Genomic DNA, 17,308 nt, shown 5'->3' on the forward strand with positions numbered 1-17,308 from the left:
CATGAGGGATGCCAGCGTGTGCCCTGAGGTGTTTTCAGAGGGCTCGGTGCCTCCGGTGGGTTTGGGGGGCCAGGAACGGAGGGGGCCGGCCGAGAGGCACAGCCAGAATTATTCCCAGGCACCAAACACTGCTGTGGAGATTTCACATGATCTTCCTAATTCCACGTTTTATATTTTATGATTTCTTGCCAGCATCACAGTGTGTTTCTGTTTAGATATACTAAGCTCCTTGAAATTAATTAACCTGTGGTCAGCAACCAAAAAAAAAAAAAAAAAAGTAATACTGGTTAAGCTATATTCCTTTACATCGTTTGGTCACAGTTAGTTACAGAATTTTCCAGCTGTGAGGATGATGTACACTATTTATTGTAATTGAATTGCTGTTATAACACCTTTCAAGAGGAAAAGTGATACATGACAAAAGTTGAGCTGACGCAGGGGCCCTCTTTTTATTTCCCTCCTCATCCCCCCCGGCTTATCTGGTATAAAACCTTCACTACGGAGAGCCCCCACTCGTGGATGAGGACCTGGGGTGGTTGAGACCTGGGCTCCAGAGAGCGGTGCGGATCCCCCCGCAGGGAGAGGCGCTCCGGCCGCGCATCCCGCGGGAATTCCCGGCTGGAGCGGGCACCGCGCTCACCCTGCAGGAATTCCCGGCTGGAGCGGGCACCGCGCTCACCCCGCGCCTCCGCGCTGCCCGCAGATTCCTCCATCAGCAGCACACCGGCAGAGCAGGGGGAGAGGGTGATTGTTTATGGCCCAAAGCGCCTCAAACAGACGTTCTCGTGTTTGGGGAGGCAGTTGGATTTATTTCCATCCCACGACTAATAGATTCTCTAGAGCATCTGAGAGATTATTTTATAAAGCAAACTCAAACCAGGCTGTTCATTAGATCCCGTTATTATGAAAAGGGAATGATCAGTTGGGAAAAAATCTATCTAATTTGGAGGGAAAAGACCACAGATTTTAAATCATTTCTGTAACTTTTGCTACCTTTGGCGGTTTTGGCAAGAGAACAAATAAAATCCCGGAGGAGTTAGAAGTGTTTTTTCCTCTCTCTCATTTTTTTTCCCTTCTCAGTGCCACACAGCAGCCTTTCCTCCTTCAACTTCAAAGAGGACTGAAAGGACAAACATTCTGATACAGCTAATAATACATAGAGAGAAAGAATTTGCATTCCTTAGCAAATATAAGTGCTCATTAATAGAATCATGTATTTGGCTAAGAACATCTTGCCAGTACAGCTGGGAGATAGAAAGTAGTCGTGTAGGGAGGGTTGGAGAAAGAGTTTTGATTGACGCTGTAGGAGCCACATCACCCCCCTTTCCCCCAGTCATCTATATCAGGTCGATACTATTAAAAAAAAAAAAAAAAAAAAAAAAAGTAAAGTAATAATCATAAAGGAACAGATGGGGACAGAGTGCCCTGCGACTTCTGAAAGGCACAGCAAGGACTCGCTGCCTAGAAATTCATCAAGATAATGCTAATTGCACTCTCAGGCCGTGCCGCAACTGCCCTGCTGGGGGTCCCGCATCCCTGCCCGCATCCCTGCTGCATCCCTGCTGCATCCCTGCTGCATCCCTGCCTGCATCCCTGCCTGCATTCCCTGCATGCATTCCCTGCTGCATCCCTGCTGCATCCCTGCCTGCATTCCCTGCATGCATCCCTGCTGCATCCCTGCTGCATCCCTGCCCACATCCGCGCCCTCCCAGCCCCGGGACTGCTCCGAACGCCCCGATCCCCTCCGAGCCCGCAGGTTTGCCGGGGAAGGACGGAGCTGTGGCTGCGAGGGAGGGCAGCGATCCCTCCCTCCCTCCCTCCCTCCCCGCAGCCGCGGGACCCTTTCCCGCAGCGCTCGGGGCTCTCTCGCCCCCAGGCCCCGCACACGGCATTAACCTGTTCGCACCCGACCTGGCTCGGGCTGCAGCCCCGGGGGATGCCCGCGCAGGGAACACGAGGTTTTGGGGTTTTGGCATCGCCATGGGCCATCACCGGGAGCTCTCTTCCCAACCAACACTTCCTCAGGCTCTGACTGAGATGACTCTACCTAATAGGTGTGGTGGGAAGTAATAAACAAAATTAAAGTTGCCTTCTGATTGAAACTTTGTTCGCTTGACTGAGCTGAAGACGATTCTTGTGATTATCCTTATTTTACACTCATGAGAACCCTAATTTAGTTCTTATATTCCCTACTGTAAATCTGAACTTACTGTTCCCTGTAGAAGAGTCTCCTCCAAGGGGGAATAAATAAAAATCAGCTTGACACAGATCCCGGGAAAGTTTACAAAGATCCAGGTGGGCAAATCTTTCCTGTTCTCAGCACAATAAATGATATAGAAAAGAGAAAACCTTAGAGAAATTAAAAAACAACTCAGCCTTGTAAGGTGATTATCCTAATTTATGCCTACATTTACCGATTCCCATCTTTCTACGAAGAAAAAGTGTAAAAATATCCGTCCAGCACAGCCTGAGTAGGTGTGTCTGTGAGGAGATTCACAGTGAGGAGATGGTGAATTGGAATTGCAGCTCAACATCGGGACTATAATTTGTTCTCCTGGATTCCCAGTCTTAAAAGTGTCATAATTATCAGGATTTTAAAGGTGAACAATATATTTCAAACTGTTATTTTGAAGGACCCCGTGAGTTTATTTTTCACTTCTGTCTTGAACATCAGGTTTGGATATCTTTGTAGAAGATAACCCTTAATTCAGCTGCAAGGTTGAGAGCCTGGTGTAAATACAGAGTAAGGATACTCTGCTGAGAGTCTTACTCCATCTAATTTTGCTGCTAACAATTTCTTTCTAGGTTTTAACTCTTTCAGTCTTATCTATAGAAGTTACATTTATCTGTGAGCTTCTTTAGTTCCAGTACATTTGGAAGCAGTTTTTACACATGACATGAGTGTATTTTTATTTCTTCAACACAGCTGGGCATAGCTTGGCTTTGACTTCAGTGGATTTTATTTCATTGGAGATGCACATGAATGCCAGAGGAATGGACAGGGAATGCATCACACGTGGTTCTCCGGGATGGTTTGTGTGCAGCAAGTACAGAAACGTGTGCTGGCTTCAAAGAAATCCTGTATTTCATCAACATAATCTGTAGAAATTATCAGTCAGGGACCTGCTGTTGGTTTAGGCCCAGTGGTCATGGGTCTAATAACCTTCTGGCTGAGCTTGGGATTAAAAAGTCAGAAATCCGTGGTTCATTCAGCAAGTGAGACCCTCCATCTGAGCACACTGATGTCTGCAGCGACTCTTTGTTCTGTCCCAGTGGTCCCCAGCCCACACTGGCCCTGGGATAATAACATCAAGCAAGGAATGCACTGGCTTTTTTTTTTTTTTTTTTTCCCCTCACCTCTCCCCATCCTTTTTAACTCCTCTGGCTGTGAGCAGCCTCGGAGGGTCCATAAGGTTAACAAATTGGGAATTTCAACCCCCTTTGTTTCAGCCTCCCCTGAAACACGCCTGTTGGCTTTGCTGCGGGGCCTTGAACCCAGGAATCCCTCCTGACCCACAGCCCCAAGGCCCCCGAGCTCACAGGGACAGCCTCAGCAGGGGACTGCCCCAGGGTGAGGAGCCCAGATCTTTGGGGATGAAACAAAATGTTTCAGATGTGATGAATTGGACATCTGTTTCATCAGAGGGGAAAAAAAAGAAAAATTCATCAGCTCTAATGAGAGATGCAAGGATATTTTGGTATGTTGATAGGCTGCCTCCTGCTCCTCACAGCTGGAACAAACACTACCTAATCTATTGGCCCCTAGGAATGATTTTTTTTTTCCCCCTGGGCAATATCTTTTCTTCACATCAGATCACTGGAGTATCAGTAGCAGGCACTCGATGCTTTGCATTGTGCTCTTTAGCAGTTTTGGGTCACTGCCAGCCTCCAATTTACCTGCAAGTTCCCTTCTCTGGGATGTGGATCCATTCCATACTGGATTTCTTAAACATGATCTCGTCTTCCTGTGCAAGCTTTTATTTTTTATTCAGTAGCTCTATGAGAGCTAAAGGCATTTTGTTTCTCTGTTAACGTGGTCAGGGGATCTGCTCTTACCCTGAGCTTATCCTGTAAGATTCACCTCCTCCAAATGTTTCCATACCCTCTAAATGTGGTGAACAGGCATGAGGGACACGTTCCTTCTCACCCTGAGAACATCTCAGTGTCACCCATCCCCTGCTCAGTCCGTAGCTCAGTGCTGGTGGACACTCTCCTGTGCTGGCTGCTTTATCAAGGCATTGATAAAACCCCTGGAGTTTTTTATTAGCAGCTTTGTGTAGACTCTGAATGGTGCTACAGCACGTCCCTGGACCTGATCACCTTTTCCCCTTTGGACATGTGTTGGTTTTGTGCACAGATTCAATTCTTACAAACCAGACTCTTCAGTTCTTTGTGTAAAGTTATTTTTCCTGTAAATACAATATTATTGACAGAGCCTTCTCTGGAAAGAATTTCCTCTCCAGCTCCTATTCACTTCATTCCCTGGTGCTCTGTTCTAGGTGCAGGGCTTTTGCTTTAATTTGTGCTTTCCTCCTTGCAAGAGGTGGCAGGAGGCCAAGCTCTGCCCGAGCCATCTTGCACACCATGGGCTGAATGAAGCCATGAAAGATGTCTCTGCCTCTAACCCCAAGTGTGTGCTTTTCATCTGCAAGGCTGTGGCCGGAGATGGTGTGAGCTCAGCTGGGATTTTAGCCAGGCACTTGCAGACCAAGTTTTACAGCATTGCCTGAGAGGGGCCAAGTAGGCATCTGCCTTTTCCTGGACATCCTTGCAGCTGCCCCAGCAGTGGCCTGTTTCCAAAGTGCTGTCACCCACGTTTATTCAATACTTGACGTTGTAGAGGCTCTTCAGGAAGCTTCAGGATCCTGTCTGAAGCTCCTGATAAGAAGCTTGTTGTGCTGTTGACACGGTTGCAGATCCTGTGACTCCCCATATTTCTTTTTTTAGAAGTAGCATTCCAGCTCTCTCTGTTTTTTGGTTTTTTAAAGCCTCCCTTTCATTAAATCATGCTGATGCCACAGAAAATTGTCAGCTGTCCGTTCTTTCCCTAGACAGGGAATATATCTGTATGTATATATATGTATATATGTATGTATAATCAAGGCAAGGGGAGGAAAGGGTCAGGTGTTGCTATGGAAAGAGACTATTAATCTGTGACAGAACTGGTACTCTGGGAGGTGAGAGCCTTCCCCTGCACAAAATGAGCCTTTAAAGGGAAGCTCACCAACCTTTCTCCAGGGGACACCTGCCCCAAGTTTGCTGATTTGGTAATTTGTTTCCCTTGTTGCTCGACTTTGATGATGGCTGTTCAACTAGATTTTCACTGCTCTAAATGTAGCCCAGTCTCAACTAGTCTTGATTAAATTAGAAAGAAGATTTGTATTGACTTGAATATTTTACAAAGAGCTTGATGGCCAGGTCCTAGAGATTATTGTAAGTTTCTCAAAAATCCTGTGATGGTTTATGCCAGACAAGCACCTACTTACACACGTCACACACCTTTCACTTTTAGTAGATGCATCCAAAAAGAAAGAAGTGGAAATTGAAGCAAAGAGAGAGATTAATCCCTTTCTTATCTATTCTGTTAAAATAATGTTCCTTTCAGAGCCCACCTGGGTATCACTCTGGTCCATGCTGGGCATGGTTTCATCAGGGACTTCAAGTTAACCAGCCTGCAGCAAATAAAAGCAGTTCTGCTTTTATTTGCTAAGTCCATTTCTGACCAGGAGGATGGAGCAGAAGGAATCTTCCTTTGGAAGTGCCTTTGCAGAACTGGTTTTCTCTTTGCTCCATGCATTGGACATCCAAGCACACACAAATGGCTTCATCTCCCCAAGGCTCCCAGTGAGGAGGGGGTTGAAGCAGCCACTCCTGACCCACAAACTGATCTTCATCTGAGGGCCCACAAAATATAGGACACAAACTATTAACTGTGGCAAAAGGATTGCATTAAAAGCTCATGTGATAAAAGGTTGATTTGCAAGCTGAATGTCTCATCAATAAAACTCAAGCTGTTTTTACACCTTTGGAAGAATTCTCTCTCTGGGTGTAATTTTAACAGCTTGTCCCATAACTTTATCTTGGCCTACCAATGGAACTAGAACTAAAGAGTTAAATTAATTTCTTCCCATGCAGCAGGATTTTTTCAATCCATTTCCCTTTTCCAGCCCCTGCCATTCTTCCTGCTGACTGCAGACCTGCCAGTTGGTGTTGCCTCTCCCGGTCACTTGGAGGTTGCCTCATGGACCACAAGGTCTTCCCTGGCCAGAGGCTGAGAACAGCTGCTTGGAGGAATGTGAATGAGCAGAACAAGCCTCTCTCAGGGTCATTGGCCTGGTGTGATGCTCACACACAACAAGCCATGTGGCACAAGCAACATTTTATTTTTTTGTTCTGCCTGGCAGTCTCAGTTTCAACTTTTTAAATTTTTCCTTTGCCACAGGAAGCATCAGAGGACTGTGCATTGAGCTCTGTATACAATAAGAAGAGTTGTTTTAAATACTGAAGTGTTAACATTTCCTTGGGTGTCTCTTATCTCTAGTATTTTTAAGTTTTCTTCAGCAGTCATTTGATTGATTCTGTGATTTTTGTACTGCTTTGAACCTTTACATCCTGGTAAGAAATCACAGTGTCTGTTTTTTCAATCTTTGCTATCTGAACATTTCTCCTTGCAGGCACAGGTGTGTGTGTGCACAGAAAAATGGAGTTATGTGCCTCTCTGGAAATCAAACCTGGGAAAAGGAGGGTAGCTCTTTCCTCTACAGAATTTAAAAATTTTCCATGACCCTTTTCTATCTTTTTCAGAGCAGTTTTTGCTGCAAAACCAGCACTCAGAGAAGGGCTGTGGCCTCAGCATTTCCTTAGGGTAATTTCTCCCTTCCCATCTAGTTCAGCAGCAATGGTCAAGGATAGTGATGGACACAGGGTATCAATCATGAACTTCCCAATAATAGAACAGGTAAAGTTCTGTGATCCAACCAACACTGCTCAAGTAATTTGAGCATCAAGGCATACTGATGATCAGCTGCTGCATGATTCTACCAGGTAAAATAATAAGAGTATAAGTTAGGAAAAAAACCAAAACCACCAGGCCTACTCAGAGCTTTGTCACACAATTCAAGATGCTGCCTGGGGCGATTGTCAGTGGTCACTGGTGACAAGATGACTGGTGAGAAGAGGAAGGGGGTGATAAGTAAGAGCTCATGGTATGCCCAGGGCAGACAAAAGAAAAGTCATGAAGAAACAAAGAATATTTTCCAGAGCAAAGATATTACTGAGAGAGAAGGGCTGTTTTTGCAGCAAAGAGCAAAATATTTCTTCATAAATGGGCCTGAATTGCACCATTATAGAGATGGGGGTGCATTTCTCCTCTTGGGAATCCATGGCTTGTTTGCTAGTGAGGGAAGAGGGATGCAATCTCCTTGGTCCTACCAGTAAATCTATCCCAAATAAAAGCAAATCTGAGTAGATTGGGTGAGGGTTTTGTTTGCTTTTGTAGGGTTGTTTTGTATGGAAACCCGTGCCTTGTTAAATGGTGTCCATGCACATCACTGCAAGTGCTCCTTGAATCCAAAAGTGTTAAAAGGGTAAATTTCTAACTTAGAAAAACTCCCAGTGTCCATTTTAAATTAAGGGACAATTTAAGAGACAGATTTTCCTCTACATTTGACCTATCCATTATGGCCTTGGTTTTTAAAAGCTTTCACCTCAGTACCATTTCTTAAGTGATAGGAAAAAGGGTCTATCCACTCTGATTCAAGAGTGCCACGATGGAAGGTTTGGGGAAACAGAGGAAAAGAGGCAGTTGTACCAATTGTGGCTAAACAGATGATCCAAGCTGGCATAATTGATGAAAAAGAAACTAAGATAGAGTAAGAATGAATGAAATATGTAAAAGAAGAAAGAACATGAGCATCTGGAAAGTGAGGGTAAGAAGAATGACCTTGCTGAAGGATGGGAAACAAGCAGTGTGAAGGATATCTGGAGGATAGGCACAGGATGGTGGGAAAAGGGATTTGTCACTTGTTTTTTGGGATGGGCAGACAGACGGGAGGCTGTGGTGAGGGAGGAGACACAGAAAGGGGCACACAGCAGACCAGGCTGGCCCTCAGAAGGGAGGTGGGGGGAAGGTGACAGGTTGGGGGGAGGCAGGGATGGCTGCCAGCCTGCGTGGTGATGGGGTGGCACTGTCAGTGCTGGTACTGTCAGGGATGGCAGATGACAGGAGTAGGAAATGGGGAATACAGGAGAAGAAAGGGCTCTCAGCCCCCACCACTGACATGGGAGGGGTGAGTTCAGCTTCCATCTCTCAGTGTAGGTCCTCAAAATCTGGGGCCATCTGGACACAGTCCTGTCCCTCCTACAAGCTGTCAGCAGCACCGAGGGATTGCTCTGGCAGCCAGGACTCCCTGGCACATCCCAGAGCCTCTGTGCTCATGGCCAGAAGGGCAGATGGCACCGGATCCACTACAGTGGCTTTGCACCACCTGGTGTCCCCTGCTTGGGAGAGCCCTGCAGAGCCAGGTGAGCCCAGCCCTGGGCACGGTGCTGTCACTCAGCCGGGGCTGCAGAGCCAGGAGGGGACACCTGAACTCCTTGGAGGTTGTGAACCACGGTGTGAGCGTTCAGGATGGCCACGTTTGGTTCTGGCTGGCTGTGTTATGTCAGGCATCACCAGAGCAGCAGCTGAGATGGGTGACAAAGCAGGAGAGTGACACAAGGTCTGCAGATACTTGCAGTGATCAGCGTCTTCAGCCCCATCTCCTCAGCACTTCCTCTGCCCATAAAGTAAAATTTGGACCGGTGTTTTGAGTTGCTCCTGCAATGGGCATGAATAAGTCTTGTTGAAAGTATTGGCCTCTCCTGATCGTGCTCACCTGTACATCAGGGATTGTTTTATTCACAAAATGTTTCACTAAGCTTCAACCTTCCCAAGAACAACACTGGTTTATTACAGCAGATCTGGTAAGGGGGATCTGCAAAGTGAATGCTTTGGGGTAAGAAAGTGATGTGTGGTTTTTTACTTAGAGCTGCAGAAAATAATGCCAAGGATCGCAGCTCTTCATTCTCCAAAAAATCCAAACCAAACTAACAAACACACAAACAATTAAAAAATCATGCTAAAAATCAATACCTGTAATAATGACAGTATAAAATTTTGTATTAGAGGAGGAAACATGGGAAGCAAGTGGTGACTGTGAATTGGTTCAAGGGTCAGCTCTCCCCAGCTGAGGAGGACTGGCTGGTTTTCCTGCACCCCAGGCATTGCCTCCTCACAGATGTTGTTCCTGGGAGAGAGGAGAGGTTGTGGTTGACTCATCCAACCCTCAGCCCTAACAAACTCCTCTAGCAGAGGAGACCCTGAGACTTTTAGCTTGAATCTCATATGTGTGTGTACTGCATTCACTGGAAAATAAAAATGCTTAAAAATAAATGACATCTCTTTCTGTTAAATTGTAAGACTTCTCCAATCTAGGTACGACATTCTGGCCAAAACCTTTGAGGCAGAAATCCTCCCAGAAGAAAAACAAAGTGACCCATGCTGAAGATATCCACAGAGTGAAGCAGAAAAATAAATAGAAGGTTTGAACACAAGTTTTCTCTGCATGATAAACTGGCTTCCTAAACATTGATTTATTAGTCATTCAGTAAAGAGGAGGAGAAAAATAAGAGAATAAAAAATATTCTGAACTGATATATTTGCAAAGGTTTTAAATTTATTTTATCATGTACCATGAAAATACATGCAATGAAACAAATAATGAAATATCTTTAAACACATAGATAAGCATGCACACATAGTACACTTGTAGAAAGCAGAGCCCAGTTTCAAAAACTGATCTCAGACCATGCTGGACTGCCCAACTGTGTCACTGTACACTGGGACAGCAGTCACTGCATGATTACACACCCTGCTTTGGGGCTGCACCACTGTGGCAATTTGGGAAGCACACGTAAATGAATGATCTGAAGAGTGTGACACCAGCCTCTGTCACAGCCCACCCCAAACTCCCCTTTTAGACAGGGTGAAAAGATGAAACCCTGTGACACTGGAGCCCTGGCACAGGTATTTGATGGAATGCTGTAAGTGTGCTGGATGTGGTTCAGGGGAGGGACATATTAGCTGCAAATGCCATTAAAGCAGCTACCAATTTAAAAATGCATAAAATGCAGAAGAAACAGAGCCATAGCAAAACCTGTTAGTGATAGAATTGGAAAGAGAAGCACTGCATGCCCAGCTGGTTAAATCATGATGGAGGGCAAAATCGAGTGAAAAATAAACACCAGATTTAGAAGCACACTTGATATATCTGGCAGACTGCAGGAGCTGGTGCCACTGAGGAAGAGATGTCTATAACCATGTGAAAACTGCCCAGTTCTGTTCAGACCTACACAAAATATTGGTACCCTGCAGAGTCTCAGCCACCTCCACTCAAGCAGCAGTGACCCAGCTCTTCCCTTGCTGTCCCTGCTGACAGACAGGACTGGACTCAGACTCTCAGAATGGATTCATCTTCATAGAATCGTGTAATCTAGGATGGTTTGGGTTGGGAGGGACCCCAAAGAGCACCTCTTTGCAAGCTCCTGCCACGGGCAGGGACACCTTTCATTATGCCAGGTTGATCCAAGCCACGTCCAGCCTGGCCTTGGACACTTCCAGGGATGGGGCAGCCACAGCTGCTCTGTGCCAGGGCCTCACTACCCTCACAGGGAAGAATTTTTTTCTAGTATCTAATCTAAATCTAACTTATTTCAGTTAAAAACCATTACCACTCAGCACTATACTCCCTAATACCTTGAACATCTATATCCCCTCTAAGGATCTGGAGGCAGTTTGGCAACCAACAGAAAAAAATTCAGAAGAATGGTATTCATAACTGTTAGATGAGTTCAGTGCTCAACATCCATTGATTTCAACACAGGAGAAGTTTTTAAAACTTCTTTTATTTTCCTGATTAGCTCCTATGAACGCAGCTTCTGGGTGTCCAAGCTCTCACGAAAAATCAAAGGAAGCCTGAATGCAAAGCAAAAGCACAGTTGTCACTTTAGTTTACTCATGCTTGTCCCAGAAAATGAAAAGAGGCTTTTTCTTACTTTGTTTTTTTTTAATGCACTCGTGCAACACAGTTGTGTTTGGAGTTAAACTTCTTATTGTCATGTTGGAAACCCAAACTGTGAATGCAAATCTCCTGATGGCTTAGTACCAGACCTATGAGTCTCACTGCAGAGATATCTTTGAAAATTTGGCCTCATTTTGTAGTGACAAAGTGACAGATTCCTCTGGTAAGAAAATTCTGGTGAGTAGAGTGCCTGGAGGTTTGGCTAATTTGCTAGGATTACAATTTGGGTTTTAATGACAGTAGCTTAGTTTTCCCTCAAACCAGCCATCAAAACAGAGCTCTGCTTTTAGAGAAAACCAAATCCACAAAGATACAAAAGTAGATTTATCCCATCTGACTGGTGTTCCAAAGCTTCCAACTAAGCCTGTGTTCCCCTTGTCACATTTCCTCTGCTAGAACCTGTGTCTGGTTTTTAATGTTCTTGCAATGTTTTGAGCAGCCAGGATTCTTGGGAAGCTCACTTTCACCCTGTTTACTTCAGAAATTAATTGGGATTTCTGTCTCGCACTGATCCTGAGGATATACCTTGTCTTCTCCTCTTAAGCTCTCATTTAAGGACCCAGTGGGATGGATGGGATGGTTCCCCTTCTCCCATCCTGAGCTTGTGCCAGGGAAGCCTCGTGCCAGGATCAAGTCCACCAACTCCTTCACTTGTTCAAAGACACATTTTTATGATATAAATTCTTCTCAAGCCCTTGCCAATTAAGCCCAGTTTAATAACTCTGACATATTTCATCTTGGAAGAGCTAATAAAACCACAAATTACTGTTCACAGTGCTCCCAAGAGGCCGATGGTCATTATCACATCCTCACTCCTTTGATAGGGAAACTGAGGCAATGTGCTTTTAGGACAACAGAGTGGAGTCTTTGCCAAACCACCCAGGTGAGTTCAGTGCTCTGCAGTCTCCCATGTGGGACAAAATCTTCTTCTGCTGGGTATAAAGGGAGAATCTCCTGATTTTCCTCATCAGGAAGATGCAAAGGTGAAAAAGGGGAAGCCAGGCCTTGAAAATGATGTCTGTGGATCTTCCAATTCTCTGCTGGGCATTTGAACTTAAAATGTCAGCAGCACTCTTCTCCCTTGCTCTCAAGAGGGAAGCTAAATCTGGAGTAGGGCAACATGCCTTACTTTGAGAGATTTAATGCCTTCGAAGCACTACCAAAGCACAATTAGCAAATAAAAAAAACCCAGAAGTCAAGGCAGGAGACCAGAGTATGTAGTTCAAACATCAAAGGAATATTACCTATGCTTTCATCTCCCTTTCCTCTTGTGAGTCAAAGATACAACATATTACTGCATATTTTAAGCATTTTCTGTTTTCAAAGCTTAAATGTCAGTGTAATTACCCCAATGGTAATTTCTGTTGTGCTATGCCAGGCTGGTACTTCTGTAGAATCTCCCAGTTTTCACATTATTATCTCCATCTCTGCCTTTGATAGGTTTGTGTCCAATTTGCTCTGGATTTGAGCTGCTTCACGTTCCTTGAAAATCTACTTTGAATGCTGCCAAACGAGGTATGGTACTGAGTTTTGTGGGGCATTTTTGATGTCCTACTTTCACCTGGTTCCCTCATCCTCTTTCCTAAGTGCAGGATCACCTGGTTGCACTGAGATCCACAGTTCAGAGCAATCTGTGATGCAACCACCTGGAACAACACATAACTTTTACCTTTTTCTTTTTTTCCATCTTTCTTTTTTTAGAATAAACTTTGCAGTTGAGGATTATTGACAAATCTGCTTGGAAAAGACACGTGAAGAACATCCTTTATGGTCCATCTTGTGGTAAAACGCTGGTATTTCTTTGCTCATTTGAATGTCAGTAGATTATTTATGCTGGTGCAATGTTTTCAAGAGATAAAATACTCCCTACTGTGCTACATGCAAATCTCTGCAATGTAAACATAAATAGTTGTTGCACATGCATAATCAAAGGCATTTTTTATAATTATTGTTGGATAGTTCAGTCCTCTAATAGCATCATCTGGTGTAAATCAGTGTAGCTCTACTGAAGCCTGCAAAGCCCCTACCGATTTGTACCAGATGGGGCTCAAACTCTTCACTCTAAGTTTAGTCCTTCTTAAAAAAAATCAAAAACAAAAACAAAAAAAAGAGAAGAGAGAGAGAAAACGCCGTGGTAGTCCTTGAAAATGAAGCTCTTTGTTCATTCATGGGAAGCTGGTAGAGCAAGAGTGGCAGGGACTTTTCTTGATCCATACTCAGTCCTTATCTAGGGAGAGCATTTCTGCCATGAGGGAAAGCAGGGGGTTCTGTGCCAAGTGAGTTCTTGGCCCCTCTGCTCAGACTGCTGCAAAGATTTGCCAGATAATGTCATTTATAATGTGAACTCCTTTCTGACAAGATTTGGACCAAGACCACCAGCTCTTTAGCATGGGCCAGCAGACACTGCCAGATGCTAAGAATTTTCAGTCATTCAGAACCTGTGCTGCATTTTTACACACCTAAAGGTGAAGGGCTGGAAATCTGGTTTTCTGTCCCCAGAGCAATCTTGTTTCACTGTCATTCAGCATTATCTTTTCTCCAAAATTGTACACAGCACAAAGAACTTTCTAAAGCTACTTTGACACCTGATTTGACTCCAGCTGAAGACAACAACCTCAATTTCATCCTTCTGGTGTTCTGTAGAAAACTGTGCTCTGAGTTAATACAAAAAACAATATTCAGTAGCATCTATTTCCACATATTAATTTAGACTACATCATTCAAATAAGTGCTAGTGGAAGCTGCCCATGCAGATTTTAATGCCATAAATATACATTTATTTCCAAATCATCAACAATGTTTTAACTGCTGTACAGTGTTTTATCAACAAACACAAAGTAAGTTAACTTTGCTTGCATAAAAAGAGGAAAATTAGGAGTTTGCTCCCCCTCCTTTGAATGCCGACAGCAAAAATATCCACTAAATACTGGATACTACCTATTAATAATAGATTGGAGGAGAGAGTTTTGACAGAAGTGAAGAGTACACACACATACACACAGCATAGACGTACCCACATTTCAAACAACTAAAAGTCTGCATTACTGTGATCAGCTCTTTCAGGTTTACCTGTCAGGTTTTTATCCCCTTGTGTTCTCCATTTTTTGACAAGGTCCTCCTGAAGAGTTGCTGTTATTCTTGTATAGGCTTGCTGTGGACATAAACTTTTTTGCAAGAAGCCTGAGCTACTGTTAGCAGCTTCTGAAGAGCTCCAAGTCCGATGTGGGTTTAATTTGTGGTGAGTGCCATGGCAGAACTGTCTAACAATATAAGTCTGTTGGACATGTCGTCTGGGCTGTCACGTTCAATTTGCACATGACCTCCTGGCCAAAAAATGGGAAAGAAGTGGTAGAATGTGGGACTGAAAGCTTATATTATTGCTTTGACAGCTTCACTCATCTAGAAGTAATGCAAAATGCAATCTATATTTATACTCTCTGACCTTCTGTACAGAGAGTGAAACTATCTAATGATGGGCCATGGTAGCAGAGAAAGAAACAGATCTCAATACAGCTGGAATTTGTCTACATTTTTTTTTTTTTTGCTTTTCAACCATTCAATTACAGTCAAAAGATAAATGAAACATGAAGAGTGCCTTGGTTAGGTAGTGACACAATTATTTTGTAGTGAGTAGGTTCTGGCATTGAGCCTTGGCAAAGGTTGCCATGCACACCTTGTTTCACTAGATACACATAATCTGCCTGCTCCCATCAGACAAATCCCCTCTGCTTGGAGGTGTGTCCTTCTGCCCATCACAGGAGGAGAAGAAAGACACCAGCAACTCGGTACCACTCTTCCCCTGCATTTCAATATCCTCCAGAAAGGCTGACACTCTAATCCTATTAACCACGATAAATCAAGTCAGGCCCGATTGTAAACGGGACGTGAGGCATTTCTGTGGAAAACAGGCAGAGAGGAACAATGTGCCACGTTCTTCTCATCTGAGGAGCTGCACATGGATTTGTGTCCTCCCAGGGAAAAGAAATAAATATAGCAGCCTTTGATTCTGACAGTAACCACCAGGTAACACCTGAAGATCCTTACCACAGCGTCTGGGAGCTGGTATGGTACTGCCACAGCTCAGCATCCTGCACAGGGGTTCACTGCAGCCACAGCTGCTCAGAGCAGCACAGTTTGGATCAAAGATTCAGCCTCCAGCTGCACCTGTTTCTCCCTCCTCATCCAAATGAGACACAGGATTTGAAGGAAAAGTTATTTGCGGGGATGAGCTTTAACAGAAGATAACACAGAAGGCAGAAAGTGTGGGGTTTATGCATCTCAGTGTATTTTGGACAACTACATGGGTTTGAACTCATCTCTTCACACCATTGATCTATTCTGCTTTAAACAGGAGTCGATCCAAAGTCCACTGACCTTAGTAGTGAGAGTTTCATAAATGGCTGGAGGCTGTGAAACAGGTTTAGAAGTTAGGTGTTCATATAAACCAGTCAACTTGTTTTCTGTTGTAATTGTTTTCTTCTGGTTTGCCATGTTTTGCACTTGTACGTTGAATTAATAAAAAATCATTGGATGAAGATTTCAACTGATATCCAACTTTTTCCATTGAATTATTTTTTTAAAAGATATGTGTTGACAATAATAAACCATGAAACTGATGGTGACTATACAGTTAATATGTCAGAAAAGAAAAAAAATGCATAAAGGCTATAAGAAAGTCATGTTCTATAAATAAACACAATGAGATGACATAACTAAGACAAAATAGTTCAATGATGAGAGGGTGAATGAAGATTAATATGCAATTTATCTTCTGGTTTGTTTCTCAATGAGAAAGAGCAGTTTGTCCAAACTATTATAGTTATCCTATAGGTTAAAAAATTCTTACGTGTGTGCCTTTTGGAGCGGAATATGATTATATTTATTAAATTATAAGGAAATATGATTATTATTAAATTATAAGGAAACTTGGTGTCTAGCTGATTTGTGGAGCTTCTTCCCCTGGTCCCTGCAGGCTGGTGCACTCTCCTGGCTCTCCAGGGTGCAATGTTTCAGCCCATGGGTTTAAGCCTCAGGCCACACATGAGGACTGGGACCCCTGGGGTGGCTCCCTGGGGGCGAGGGGCAGCTCTGAGGATGGCCACGGCTGTGTGAGGGCACTTTGCAGCATGAGCCTCACACTTGGTGCACATGGTTAAATCAGTACCCACCTCCCCAGGGCTCCTCCAGCCACACAGCACTGCAGCCCGACCAGGGGGCATCTAACCAAGGGATCTGCTTCCTTTTCGTTCTTTTTTTCCCCAAGTGGACAGCTAGAATAGAAAACATGAGTTAAAACAACCAGAAAACTCCCCCAACACACCTACATACGTCCAAAAACTTGTCTAGGTCTGACTCCTGCTGGTGCCGCCACAAGCTTTGCCCTTGAGAGAAGGAGGAAAGGGATGAGGCTTCTGATTTGGGGGGGTGGGAGAGGAACATCCCCAGATAATTGCAAGGTTGCTTTTGCAACCTCTTGCCCAGCAGCTGGCACAGCAAGCAGCATCTCCTCTCACACACTGCACAGATCTTTTCCAGCTGAGTCACTAAATCAGGAAAAAATGGAGCAGTTGAGCTGGCATTTTAGAGGACTGATTTGGGGGGGATGGGAGGAAGAAATCCCCCTCCTTTGTCTGTACCTTTTTTTTTTTTTTCCACCAAGCTTCTGGAGTGAAGCAGTTAATAGTGATTTTTTTTTCCATCATTTTTAATCCACTGCCCTGCCCTGTACCTGCCCTTATAATCCCCTAGCATGTGCTGGTGACATCACATGGCCATCAGCTCCCAGCTCCATCCCTGTGACTGTCATTAACTGTTGCAAGCAAATGAAAAATGACTGGGAGACTCGGTGGCTCCCACCAGTGACCTTGGGTATTATTAGAATGACCTCGCTTTGGCTGGACCATAAAAAAAAGAAAAACCTTTCTTGATATCATCGCTGGGGCTGACTGAGGCTGTTTGCAGCGAGGAGCAGGGAAAGGAGTGGAGAAAGCCATTAAAGAAAGCAAAGTAAATGTTATGCAAAGATGCAGTGGCCATAAATACTTGATCAGAGGCGCAGCCCCAGCAGCAGCCCCACAGCCTGACCCCCTTGCCAGGACACACTGGGCCATGCTGGGGTTACAGAGCACCTTGCTGGGAGTATTTTTTAACCAACCTCCTCTTTGTGATTTGTTTGCTTGGGCTTTAAA

General features: G+C 44.3%; 1 long non-coding RNA gene across 3 annotated transcripts in view; it reads left to right on the forward strand.

The window, feature by feature from the left end:
• Positions 1 to 15,667, forward strand: part of LOC148222268 (uncharacterized) — a 33,773-nt gene extending 18,106 nt beyond the window's left edge. Inside the window, exons 2-5 of one of the 3 annotated variants that reach the window (XR_015806566.1) lie at positions 9,461 to 9,582; positions 11,896 to 12,003; positions 12,561 to 12,635; positions 12,822 to 15,667. This is a non-coding gene — a long non-coding RNA (uncharacterized LOC148222268). Of the gene's footprint in view, positions 1 to 9,460; positions 9,583 to 11,895; positions 12,636 to 12,821 lie in introns of all 3 variants that reach the window. The other 2 variants (XR_015806564.1, XR_015806565.1) reach the window with 2 other exon arrangements.
• The last annotated feature ends 1,641 nt before the right edge of the window (positions 15,668 to 17,308 follow it).

This window comes from Sturnus vulgaris, chromosome 13, assembly GCF_052056855.1.
Source record: "Sturnus vulgaris isolate bStuVul1 chromosome 13, bStuVul1.hap1, whole genome shotgun sequence".
NCBI lineage: Eukaryota > Metazoa > Chordata > Aves > Passeriformes > Sturnidae > Sturnus > Sturnus vulgaris.